Source organism: Natrix helvetica (genome assembly GCF_964273705.1).
Source record: "Natrix helvetica genome assembly, chromosome: 4".
NCBI lineage: Eukaryota > Metazoa > Chordata > Lepidosauria > Squamata > Natricidae > Natrix > Natrix helvetica.
In genome coordinates, this window is record NC_138550.1 from 125,936,219 (window position 1) to 125,950,710 (window position 14,492).

The following is a 14,492-nucleotide window of genomic DNA, read 5'->3' on the forward strand; positions in this document are numbered from 1 at the left end:
TTTAGATTTTTCTTTTGTTCGCTTACTTTGCATTTTGAAAATTGGCAAAAATAAACAATCATTATTTATATTTCTGAAAGCATTCTTTGTTTACAGCATTTTTTCACACCTGCCTAACACTTTTGCACAGTACTGTATAACCTTATTTTTTTTTAAAAAAAAAAGATGGATTCTGGTGCTGCAAGGTTGGTGACCTTTGCATGGGAGAGGGGAAAGAAAGTCCTTTATCTTATCTGTGCCCCTGAGTTCTAAACTGACAGTAATTTAAGACTCTTTTCTAGGTTGTCTATAAAAAGATTATTCCCCATAAATGCTTAAATTTCAAAACTGCACATTGATCTCCTTGCAATTTTGCTATATAAAATCCAATTCAGGTTTTATGAATCTGTCATGCAAGAGAAAGAGAACACAGCTTGGTTGTTACATGATCCATAATGATTGCTTGCTCTCTGGTGGTTCCAATTGACATAGAAACCACATGAAAGGATCTCCTGGGAAAACAAAGTAAATTGTTCATCTTTTTGTGGTCTCTAAAAGGAGCATCCTTCCTCCATGCAACTGTCACATTTATTCCCTTCTTATGCCTAAATTCCTGTGATATTAGAATACTCTTTGAAGAAATGGTAGGTGAGTGCCATCCATGTGGCTTTTATTATATAACAACCAATTAGAACACGAGGGGGGGGGGTAAATAATGGTAGGATGCAACACAAAATGAAAAAGAGGTTAGCATTTGGCAGAAAAAACGTGGAGAACTTGTTTTATGTATGTTTGTTTATTTTTACCCTGCCTTTTTATATTTAATAAATAACTTAAGGTGGCGAACATACTTAGTATTCCTTCCTCCTCCTATTTTGCTCCCGACAACTACCCAGTGAGATGAGTTGAGCTAATGGTTATATCTGATTATTATTTCTAACGTCTTTCCTTTTCCAAATGTATCCAACTTTTCATTATTTTTCATTTAATGTAACCATCCTTTCCTTTCAGTTTGAGCCCAGTTAGTCCTTTATTGGTCAAAAGATATAATACTTGCTGGGGCTATATTCTTACATAAATTTAGTGTTGTCCTCTATCTTTTTCATTAAATCTTTTTCAGTCAAATCCATTTATTTAATATATTCTTTCCATGGTTACTTGATGAAATTGTTTTTCTGTTTTAGATTTTGTGCATCACAAAGATGAATATTAACCACTAAAATATTTTTGCTTAACACTCCGTTCATTTTACATTAGCACATCCTGCATATCTATGTGTTGAAAAATGAGCATTGGGGAAAAAAATGTCCATGCCTGAACAAGGATTTGCAAGTGGTGAAATATCAGTTCAAATAATGTATTGAAACAAATATAAATTGTATGAATAGGCATGTGAAATATAACTTCAATTCCCTTGGCAAATTTCCAAATTGTATTAAAAAAGGAGAAGGAACTGCTTTACTATAAGTCAGAAATGTGTATCTTGAGTCAGAAACTCCCAGATAGGCACAATGCTTGTAGAATGCCATTTTCGAAGAGCAACCAGAAAGCGATTGAACCAAATTAAACAGTGTACAAATAAAATGATACGTAAAACTGGATACTGTATAATAGGTTGCTCTACTGTCCATATATTAAGATGGAAATAATATATTTCTATATTATAGCTATTATAATTATATGAATTTTTCCAGTATACAGTTAGGTTTAATTGATTCATCTCCAGTCCATAGTGAGAAACCATACTTAAACAACAATTTGGCTGATTTCAATTCAGTACAGATAGGACAACTCTTAGATATTAATTACGACATATCAATTTACACATTGCAGCATCATAAATACAGTATATTTTTGTCTATTGATGCATAGTGCATCAGTTGTGTTTAAACTCTGAGCCATTTGTTCACTATGTTGGGAGTTGCAATTGGGTGGAAACAAAATGCATGTGACAACTGAGAAAGATAATTTTCCTTGCTGTTGTGTAACTATTAAACCTCAAATTAGGGGTTCAGCTGATGGAAAATGAAAACACATATTTTCTATGTGGAACATATACTTCAGAGGTGGGTTGCTACCGGTACTGGAAATTGGGACTGGGTCGGCGAAACGGTAGGGACAGCAGGCTGGCCACGCCCCCAAACCAGTTCACCGGTCGCCGCTGCCACTGCTGGCTTGGTTTTTAGTCAGTTTTTCATGTTCTGCACTCGCGCAGAACAATTTGCACTCAACTGTGCACACGTGTGCAGCACATCTTGAAGCAACGCCAGCAGCAACCAACCCCTGATATACTTACAATATACATTTAATATACATTCTCTTAATGAATCAGAATAGAGCTGGAAGGGACTTCAAAGGTCTTCTAGTCCAACTCTCTCCTCAAGTAGGAGACCCTATTTCACACAAGTGATTGTCCAGTCTCTTCTTAAAAACCTCCAGTCATGAAGCACCCACAACTTCTGAAGGCAAGCTGTTCCACCGGTTTATTGTTCTCACTGTTAGGAAGTTTCTCTTTAATTCCTGGCTGCTTCTCTGGTTGTTTTCCATCCATTGTTCTTGTCTTGTCTTCTGTTGCTTTGGAAAGTAAGTTCACCCCCTCTTCTTTGTGGCAGCCCCTCAAATACTGGAATACTGCTATCATGTCACCCCTAGTCCTTCTTTTGTCTAGACTAGACATACCCAGTTCCTGCAGCCATTCTTTCTTCCTCCCTCCCTCCCTCCCTCCCTCTCTCTTTCTGTGTGTGTGTGTGTGTGTGTGTGTGTTTCAGATTCAGAAATAGTAGCAGGGTATAAATTTGTCTTTTCTATTAAATGAAACAACTATTAAAAGTAAGCTTTTCTGTCTTCCACAGGGGGAAATGACTCATCTTTTCTCTGTTTGAAGTGATGGATAAAATTCTGTTTACTTCTGGGTTTTTTTCACTACTTGGCATTTGCATAGCGCTGTCTGTGTACTGGTGATTACTTTGCTAACATCAACTTTCCCATAGTACATTAGGTTGGATTCTGGATTGTCCTCAAGGCCTATACTAAATAGCTAAACATAGTTGTACATTAATCTGCATATCAATACAAACTTAATAGTATTTGGCTTGGGACCAAAGATTGCAATCTCATGCATAACATTCTGAAATCCTCTTATTTTAGTAGATCTATTGTTCTTTGTAAACACTTGCAGTATTTATAGTGAAAACAATGGAACCACTGTGTTCAATATACAGTATCTCTGTGCTTATCAGAATATGACAGGAGAGATTTAGAATTATTAAACAAACCTTTCAAATATAATTTCTATTGTACATATGAACTCCTAGCAGTCCCTCAAAGACTACAATAGAACTCAGCCATCCGAACCAACATAATAATGACTTCATATCCAACATAATAATGACTTCATATGTTAATCTACATATCTTCTTAGCACAGTGATGGTGAACCTTTTTGGCACCGAGTGGCCAAACCAGAATGCACGCATGTGTATGCATGTGCATTCATGTGCACACGCCAGAGTGCTGGAAACCCAAAGACCAGCTGGCTGGTGTACATGCAGAGTCCTTTCTGTGGGCACTTACACTGTCACCAGCTGATCTTCTGGTTTCTGGCATGTGCACGCGTGCCAGACAGCTAGCCTTCAGATTTATAGTGCTCCGGCACCCACGAAGACCAGCTGGCCAGCACGCATGCAGATGCCAGAAACCAGAAGAGCAGCTGGTGACAGCATGCGTGCCCACAGAGAGAACTCTGTGTGCCACCTCTGGCACGTGTGCCATAGGTTCACCATCACAGTCTTAGCAGCATTGCTTTGCTATGAATTCATGCTGGGAGAGCCATGTTTTCTTTTTTTAGTTTGGGGTTAATTTTACTATTCCCGAGAGCCTTTTCCAACCTAGGGCCTCCTAGAGGTGTTCAAATATAATTACCACAATTCTGCAGCCTACATAGGCATTGGAAAATTCTGGGAACTGCAGCACTAGTATCTCTCAAAACATTCTAGGAGAAGCATCTGCTCTGTGTGTGTGTGTGTGTGTGTGTGTGTGTGTGTGTGTGATGGTGATTGGACAGTTTTATACTGCATGATGCAACATTTAAACAGATGCAATGATATGCCCTAGGGGTGTTTTATTTAATAGCTTCTATAAGCTGTAGTGTAAGGATTGCACCATCGTCCTCATTATCCTGAGGGATGTGAGACCTGCTCATTGGCATGAAAAAGTAATGCTTTGTTCAAATGTTCAGATATCTTACTCAGATATGAGGATTCTAAAACAAGATTAAATGGACGTCATAATTAGGATGTACAAAGGCAATGTACTGGATATTTTTTTCTATTCTCTGTTAAACTAAAAGTTGCTATATTTTCTTTTCTAGTATCAAATTGCTGCAAGAAAGAGTTCATCTAAGCAGACACTACAAGTGGATGAATATACAAAGTAAGTTCTGAATACTTGTTGCACTACTTAGCAGACAATAAATTAAATGTCATATTTATACACACCGTTCTCTTGATATGAAGTCTAAAGTACTTGACTAAAAGTATAAAACAATTATCCCAAAACATCAATACTGCAATCAATGTTGATGCTTATATATCTACACAATCAATAAAGCAGTTCAGTGCTATAGTAAATTCATAATGATTAACTAATAAATATAAGATATTGGAAAAAAGATAACATCAATTTAAATTACCCCATTAATAACTTCTGCATTACAGAAATTGAATATTCAGTAAGCTGCAAAAGAAGTGATATAAAGATATATCCACAAGGTGGCAATATCTAGAAATTCTCTGAAAAAGTTATTCTTCAGTCAGAGGTTTTTGGTGTTGCTATAGAAGTAGCAAGATAAACTTCGTGAGCTGCAATTCATCTCATCAGATGCCCAGATTAGCTAGTCTCATCTGATGAAGTCAGCTACAGCTCACAAAAGCTAATGTCTTTTTGTTGAAATCAATTATAGGTATTCCTCAACTTACAACCACAATTGAGCCCAAAATTTCTGTTGCTAAGCAAGACAGTTAAAAGTCATTTTATGACTTTTCTTGCCACAATTGCTGAGTGAATCATTGTATTTGTTAAGTTAGCAACATGTTTGTTCAATGAATCTGGTTCCCCATTGACTTTGCTTGTCAAAAGGTCGCAAAAGATTATCACATGACCCCAGGATGCTCTACCATCATAAATACATGCCAGTTATCAAGCGTCCAAATTTTGCTCATGTGACTATGGGGATGCTGCAATGGTTGTAAGTGTGAAAAATGGTCATGAGTCACTTTTTTCAGTGTCAATGTAATTTCGAACAATCGGTAAATGAATGGTTGTAAATCAAGGATTACCTGTAATCAATTAAAGGTATTATCGGACTTCTGGTTATTTTTGCCATCAGAGAATAGCACAGCTACAATATCTTCAATGATAGGCTGATCTGTGAAATAATTAGTGTTTAACATACATAAAATATCAATTATTTATGGAATTTATATATAGAATTTACTATATACCCATCTCTCACAATCTGATGCTTATTGACAGTAATATTAACATTAATATCATATGTGCAAACATTTGATTTGAGCCACCAGTCCAAAAATAATTGCAAAGCACTATGATCAATTGGGTGCTCTTAATTACAAATTCTTTTTTAGTTAAAAACTTGAGGGATATATATTTTCCCTTGATGAAAATGATAAATAAAAGTTTATTTAAATGTTTGTACATGTGTCCTGTGGAACAAAAATAAATTCGGAGCCTTTTTAAAATAGCTTTAAAATAGCCTGAACTTTTTATATAATGCGCTTTTGCCTCTTTCAGCATTGATGTAACTTCTTTTTGTTTTGGTCAAATGATTATGTTTCATAAATTGCCATGCAATATTTAGCTTTTATACAGTATGTACCTATCTGATTTTTCTGGGTTGCAAAATATTGATTATTCTGCTTGCTACCTTAACTGTTTCTTTTCTGTTTCTATGTTTATATTTATTACACCACTTAATTTATAGTTTGGGATTTTTTAAATATAAAAATCTCATTAGAAAGCAAATATGTTAAACATGTTAATTGTTCTCTCTTCCTTAGACCCAGACCATTGAAAGCATACATTCTAAATTGTTGTAGGAATTATAAATAATTGTTGGAACTGATTTTTTCAGATCTTCAAGGAAAAGATTTTCATAATTGTTTGCACAGTCACAGAGAATACATCTTAATATTTTCCATTTTTGTACAGAAAAGCACAATCTTTTGCAAGACTAGGAAGGTGTGCACTGCTAAGATTCTATAATTCCTATTTTACAATACTAATATTGCTTTTGAAGCTAAATAAAAATAAAAAGTCCTTACGTATCAATATCAATTGAAGGGAAAAGACCCATTTTGTATATATGTTGTATTGTTTCACCAGTTATTAAAACTTAATGGCGCATATATGATTCCCAAACATGTTTTGGCTCTTCTGATTATCTAGTTTCCTTTGCCTCAGTCCTGGGCAATGATATTATCCAGGAGTGATTCCATAGTTTAAAAGGGGGTATTGGAATCAGAAGGAAAATGATAGTAAAGTACTGGTATTGTTAAGGAATAGTTCACCCTATCTTATTCATGGGCTGAGAACAAGATGAAGGCATTGTCATGGAGACATAGCAGAACCAATATGTTGCCAGAGCTTGTTTGTGTTATTGAAAGGTAAAAGTGGAGAAAACCCCAAAAAGATTGCAAATCATATTGTTAGAAGTTTAGTTAATAATGACAATAGTGTTAGTATATAATATATTGGCCTTCCAGAAGGCCCTTAAATGTTTCTTCTGTGATTCTATTAATTAGCTTGGGATTCCATGATAGAGTGGAGCTTGTTAGCTGATTATATGAAAGTTAAGGGATTGCACCCTCTGTATGTTTTCCTGTATTTTTTATTTATCTTCTTTTTTATTTTAATTTATATTGATTGATTGAATGTTTTTATGTATTCTTAATTGTTTCCATGTATGCCACCCAGAATTATTATGTGAGATGGGTGGCTCTATAGATGGAGTTAAATAAATAAATATTCATTTAAAGAAGCTACAACTGCATGTTTCATATGAAGCACATCCTTTCTTCAGCTCAAGGCCTTCTACAACTTCTTTTTTGTATTATCAATCATACCAAGGTTTATAGCTTGATGTTATCTTGCAGTTCTTCTGAACTAACAGATATTTTCTAATGTTTTTTTTAAATAATAGGCAGTCTGTTTCTATAGAACTCAGATCTTCTTGAATACTAAGCTATCTGCTTTTTTAAAAAACTTTTCATTCGATACGTTCTGGTATGATCAACTGTTTGCTTGACATTTTTAGGCTTATTTAGAAAATAAGAGAATTCCTTCTAAAAATACTGCCTTTTTGGACGTCAAACTTTCCACTCTGTTTTTTACATTTATTTTTATTCTTGTTCAAGGTCATGTGACCTTAAAGACTCCGCACTAATTCATCTGAAGCCAAAAGAATAAAGTTGCTGGTCCTCTTCTTCTGTGATGCTGGATTTTTTCTTCCATTGGTTTTTCCTGGATGCAAACAGCTCTTTGCACAATAGCCACTGGTGCTGAATTATGCTAAGGATGGAATCTTAGTAATTTTACCAGTGAGCAGATAACATCCTAGTCAGTTTCTTCTTAATTTTACAAACACATTAAAAAACAAAGATTCAAAAACTGTGCACTGATTTTTCCTGATCTTTTGTATAAGCAATATGCACCCAATTCTTGCTTCAATTGCTTCCTAGCCCCTAAGCTGAAGCAAACCATACCTTCACATTCCTCCCTCCCTCATACAGAGGCTATGCAGCACTTACAACCACTGATAAAGCTGGTTTGAAAGTTTTTGGTTGCAAAAGAACTGCCATGCATTCTTTAAAGCATAATGGCAACTGCAGACATTTTGCTAGAAATTAATGATGCTTTTACACCAAGTCACTTTTTTCCTGTAACAGCTGCTCACAGGATTTACTGAAAACCTGGATGGCAGCAGGGTGCTGGCAATTTATTTTCTTTGTGTATTTAGGTCAGCAACAGGGAGAATTCACTGGATCATATTATTCCTTACCTATTCTCATTGTTTGGAGGCTGCAGAAATGAAGATGGTTAAAGATAAACTTCAAAGGATTTGTGGTGGATTGAAAACTACACCAGTTAGAAATGTCCCAAAGCAGAGGGCGTTTTCACATTAATTAAAATTCAATTCCATAAAGTCAAAGAGCTAAATTAGATGATAAGAAGTGAAAATGTGGAGAGAAATTTTGTGAGGAGATAAAACTCTCAGTCATCCCTTCTTTATCTCTAGTCTCTCAAGTTAGTTCAGCTTTTGTGGCTGTCCGAACAATCTGGGGGTGCTGAAAACAACAACAGAAATTACCTTTCCTGCTTTCTCTTTTATTGCTGGGGTCTTTTTAGAATCTTTACCATGAGATCTACCATAGTAGTGCTAACTTACACAACAAACTGAATGTTGATGTATGCAAGAGGCAGGAATCCTGGCAGGGGACCTGATTCTTTTGTTCTGTCCTGATGCCAATCACTTTCATATATAGAGGATACATTTGTTGTGAGATCTGTTGCTCAGTAATAGAATAGGGAAGATATATAAGGAAATGACAGTATTGTATCTCAAAAGAATAGGAAAAGTTGCACAGTGGAAATGAAACCTTCATTATTTTCAACATTTTTATTCCTGGTAGAGTTTGCCGTTATCTCTTTCCTGCTGAAATGTTTAAATCCCCCCTAAATATCATTTCTTAAATGGCTTTAATGATCTCATCTTTCTCATAAGAAATTCAAGAGTGATAATGGTTTATATTCCCAATAACTCTGTCAAATGAGTTGAGAGAAATAATAACCATCCCGATCAACTTACTGAGTTTATTATTTATTTGACTTAGTCTCATTCTAGCACTCTTGTTTATTACTCCACACTGAGATGAAGAGATACATTTCACAGAACGTTTGCAACAATATGTGTGAGAGACAACAAAAGAGAGAATGGGAGCTGTGAATAGTTTTCTCAGTATTATTTGGCAGTTCATTTTTTCATCCTCCTTTTTGTTCTTGGCAACTTCAGTCTTGGGACTCTTGCATCTGGATACATGAACAGTGCCTAGAGGAACAGAAGAGCCACTGTTGTTCACAAAACAATTTCAGACTAAATGTCCTTTGAGCCTCTCTCCTGTTATTTATGTGAGCATCTGATAATCATTAATGCAAAAGGAAAAGAAATGGCTGTGACATAGGAGACCCTTGAGCCAAAAAAAGATATGTATTCAGTTTGCAAGCAGATTGAAACACATTTAAATGTGTTCTCTGTCTTTCTTACACAAACAACTTTGTAGCAACAGCATGGGATGCATATCTGTAACAATCTCAGCCATTTTTAAAAACACACAAAACATAAAATCTCCTAGTATACAAACGCCCAAAACTCTTGGAAAACAAATTATGCTAACAAAAAATAAGTTAGTGTCTTTTAATGTTAATGCTTTATTATTTGAATCTGGTTCTTCTGTTCTGATGAGAGCTACCCAAGTAGGACAGTTTAAAACAATACCTGGAATGAGTATTATGCAGAAAGAAAGGGAAATACTGGGATAAAGATATTTCTAAAGCATGTTTTCAAGATATTCAGCCTGTTTTTTATATAACAAAACATTTGCACTGTCCCCTATTTAATAAGAAATATTTTCTTTGTTTTCATTTGGTGGTGGGGTGAATGGAAAGCACTCTCTTTAGACATAGTTCCCATACCCCAAATTACTACTAATTAATTTGCTTAAAATGCATAATTAAAAATCCAAACAGTATTCTAACTACTTGCTTTCAGTCTGTGTTTTGTGTCAGTTGGTTCATAAATGGAAGTCGAGCTTTGAGGAGAATGTACAACTATAGCTGTGGGAGATGGAATCCTACTAAATGACTTAGTCTTAGTGTATTTGTAGCAGCTTGTGATGATGATAAAATTAAGTACATCTGTAATGTGTGCATTGTTTCCAAGTAGTGAATGTCAGCCAGGCTAAAAAGTCTGCTATCCATATGGAACTTATATCATTTCTTCTCTCCGTTCTCAGAATAGTTCTGCCAAAATTGTAACTATAAAAAAAGAAAAAATGTTGGCCTTTTTTCTCTCCTTTCTATACCATAATTTTACCAAACACAGTTGGAATAAAACAGCTGATAAGGAGAATATGTCTCCCCAGAAATGTAGTTGATTTTTTCAGAACTGAAACAAATTTAACATGCAATGCTACAATGTTATTTCAGTATTTTTAGAATTTGTTGCTTAATGGGCTCAATGAAGTAGACATTAAAATTTCAATTTTTAAAATGTAGCTCAAAATATTTTTACAGTATCCAGAACTATTCTCTCAGCATAGTTTCCAGGTTTTTAGATGTATCCATTAAGTTATTTTGCAATCCTGTTATTTTTAATGGTGCAAGTATGTGTCAAAAGTGCATTTCACAAAGAAAGATAAAAGATTTATACAATCCAACATCTGTAATGATACTTAAATATTTACTGTATATAAGGTTTGTCTAACCCAGTGTTTCTCAAACTTGGTGACTTGAAGTCCTGTGGACTTCAACTCCCAGAATCCCCCAGCCAGCTGTGCTGGCTGGGGGATTCTGGGAGTTGAAGTCCATAGGACTTCAAGTCACCAAGTTTGAGAAACACTGGTCTAACCTGCAGCCCACAGACAGCATAAGGCCCTGGACGGCTAATGCAGCCTTACAAGATAATAAAAAATATATATAAAAAAGGAAACTTGTTATTTATATACATTAACTATATTATATATTTTATATGTGTCCCAAGATAATTTCACTTCAGTCAATGTGGCCTAGGCAAACCAAATGGTTAAACAACTGTGCTGTACATTATTATTGCCTTACTGTTTATATAGCACTGTAAATATACATAATGCTTTGCAGAGTACATGAAATACATGAATATATATATATATATATATATATATATATATATATATATATATATATATATATATATATATATATATATATATATATATATATATATATATATATATATATATATATATATATATAATCTCCTTGGGAAATTATAATAATAATAATAATAATAATAATTTAAATTTATTAGCCGCTCCCTTTCCAAAAAGGACTCGGGGCGGCGTACAATGGAGTAAAAAACATATAACATTTACATAAATCCATGACATACATAAGTACAAAGACACACATGTTCGGAGGAGGTTAACAGATACAATACATAGACAATACATAGACAATTAAAAACCATTAAAATACCCTAATTACAAAACCCCATGTACAATCCAAATTCAAAATGTTAAAAAACAGACAGTCAGGAGGAGTACGGGAAAATTACGGTTGAGCCAGGCCAGATAGTTGGAAGAGGTGGGTTTTCAGTTGTACACGGAAGGAGCGGAGATCGGAAGTAATCCTGATGTCCCGGGGGAGGTCATTCCACAGGGCTGGGCCCATCACAGAGAAGGCTCTGCTCCTGGGTGTCGCCCCCCGACACTGTTTGGCGGTCGGCACCCGGAGAAGTCCCTCTCTGTGATAGTGTGTGTGTGTGTGTGTGCGTGCGTAAGGAAGCTACAGGGTTGCAGTGTCAATATTTATAGATAGACTGTAGCACAGCAGTTATCCTGATTGAGAAATTCAATTTCCAGAAAACTGCCATCACTGTATAATTGTCTACTGTTCTAAAGTTTCTTTTAAAAAAAGAAGTATGGATGTGGAGGAATATGGTTGTGGTTGGTCAATATTTTTTAAGAAAGGTAATGAATTAAAGTTTATAGCACTGCTTATACCCATTACGAAATGGGAATCTTTGGTTTAAATATTTTCTTGGTAAGAATACTTGGCACCTTCTCAATAAAGAGTATGTTGTGGCCCGCCAGAGGCCAGCAGAGCTGGTGGCAGACTCGGACATGAGGAGGTTGGGGAGGAACATGGGCCAGTTCTAGAGTCTTGGGAAGGCTCTGATTAGTGCTCTGTATTGGAAGCAGAGATGGGGCCACAACCGTCCGACAGTTATCAGCTACCTTCGGAGTCAGAGATAAGTGGGGTTGAAGAACAGCTGGAACCTGTCACGATGTACATATGCGCAGAGATGTCAGGAGAGGGGAACAATTAAGGAACAGAGGTTGACTCGAGAGTGAAGGCACAAGGGAATGCTGGATGGTTTCCCCCATAGGAAATAAATAGGAGCAAAAGGGATTTGGTGTTTGCAGGAGACAATTAGTTTATTAGTGTGAAGATTTGCTTGTCTGAGAGACTCCTTGCCAAGTATTTCCTTGTACAGTGTTGTGTCGGCAAGCTATCAACCTGGCAACTTGTCAAGGGAAATTTCACCCTGAGCTAATGAGGTCTTAGAGACCGACGGCTTTTCCAAACAGCATATCTTCAAAAAAGCGAATGTAAGATCCAGTAACAAGTTCTAATTAAAACAAACTTTTAATATGAAAATAAGAAAATAAACAAATCTATCTAATTGTTACATTTTGGCAAGAGCAGTTTGTCACCCACCTTCTTGGTAGACGAACAGAAGATCAAAAGGGAAAAAGTCTCTGGAATGTGTGATGTATTAGAAATGTGTTAAGCATGCGCAGTAAATCATTGCTGATAAGGCCTATGACCTGCCTATGACCTGCGCAGTAACTCTTTCAGTTCACCTAGCAAACAATTAATGCAGTGACACAACTATCCAAGGATTGATAAGGTCTGTGTTTGCAATTCACTGTTGAATTGCACTGTTGAAAGACTGCTTGCTGGGACTTTGCTGGATGTGAATCTAGGAATTCACATTAGCCAAATAAAAAGGTTTTTTTGGGGGATGAGTCTGTTTCATGATTTGGTGAAGCCTAGGTCAGAACAGAGTAAAGAGCCCGCCTGGTGTAGTGGTTAAAGCATCAGGAGACACTGAGCTCTAGATCCATCTTAGACACAAAGCACATTAGATGACCATGGGCCAGTCACTTTCTCTTAGTCCTACAAAGGAGAAAACAGCAAATTACTTCTGAAAAACATGCCAAAAAAATTGCAGAACTTGTCCAGGTGGACTTCAAGAATCAGACACAATTTGAATAGAAGAAAAAATTAACATATGCTTCCCCCCCCCCATCAAATATTAGAGTTGGTTTGGCTCTGTTTGTGTTAGATTTCTTTTCCACTGTTCTCAATCCCTTTGAAATCAGGCTTCCTTAAAACCATATCACAACTGAGATGGAAATAAAAGGCAATGATGCATTCTCACTGTCTTCGTCTAGGGTATTTTTCAAATTTCTAGTCCATACTATACACGTAGGATAACTTGATGAACTTCCATTTAAAGTACTATCCAGATCCAAAACTTAAAAAAAAAATCCCATTAGCCAGTGTTGCCTAGATGATGCCACCTATCTTGATATTGAAATAGATTAGATTAAAACAAATAAAGAGCCAAGCTAATGTGATATAGTGATGTAGATTTTCAAAATTAGGACAAGGATCATTTTGGACAAATTACTACGTAATCTATGAATGGCCAGATAGCCTTTGTTTGTCCTAAACTATTTCATACTGATTTACAATTACTTTAAATGTAGTGTAATTTTTTTGCATTTTGCTTAGCACAATTTGTTAATGCAGCTCTTTGTGGTCTGTAAATCTTATTTTTTGCGAATCATTCTTGAAACAGCTCATGTACGTAATGATATGAACTTTACCCTAGGCAGCTTTGGAGAAAATATGGTAGGCACAGATATTAGGAATTCATAGAAAATAAATGGTAATTTTGTTTATTTGGTCCTTCTGAAATTTCTAAGCCTATCACTCAGAAAAGCTCCATAGCTCTCCAACTTGCTCACATGACTTAAACTAATCTTGCAAAATCCAGTTATCTATTATTTGGAGGAATAGCTCTTCAAAAAATTGTGATTTGGGTGGATATTTCTCCCTGCTTAATAGATTATAAAACCAAAGCTTTATTTATTACTTTATGGTAAGTAGATGAAAACAATTGTCAGGCAGGGACACTTGAGACCAAAGGAGTGCTGTTATTTGGGTACTTAACAAGATTGTTGTTAAGATAGTTACTTTTTACAAAACACATTTAACTGCCTTCCTCTTCATGCATATTTTGAAGGAAGAAAATCATCAAAGAGATTCAGTGAATACTCTGAGGTTTTTAAAATGCATTTAAACTTTTCAAGGTGATTTCAAAAGCCTTTAAAAAGGAGTTTTTAGATACTCTTTTTCCTGCTAAGAGTATGTAAGAGGAAAATGAAAAATGTTTAACACACACAGAGTTTATAGTCAGATGTAAAAATTCAGCAGCACTGCTTTACTCGTTTTTTGTTAACAATAAATAAGCAAGGTGTATTGAAGTCTGAGAAGTGATTTTATGATGAGTGCTGAGGATTATACCATACAAGCACCTTATTAGGATTTATGTCCACAATTCTACTATTTAGATTACTGATGCCACCTCAGTTTTGTACACAGTGGTTT

General features: G+C 35.5%; 1 protein-coding gene across 1 annotated transcript in view; it reads left to right on the forward strand.

Annotated features, from left to right (window-relative positions):
• The window catches only part of MAPRE2 (microtubule associated protein RP/EB family member 2), a 73,735-nt gene that overhangs the window by 10,340 nt on the left and 48,903 nt on the right, over positions 1-14,492 (forward strand). Inside the window, exon 2 of the mRNA XM_081950145.1 lies at positions 4,348-4,409. The gene's annotated coding sequence lies outside the window, so the exon portion shown is untranslated. The remainder of the gene's footprint in view (positions 1-4,347; positions 4,410-14,492) is intronic.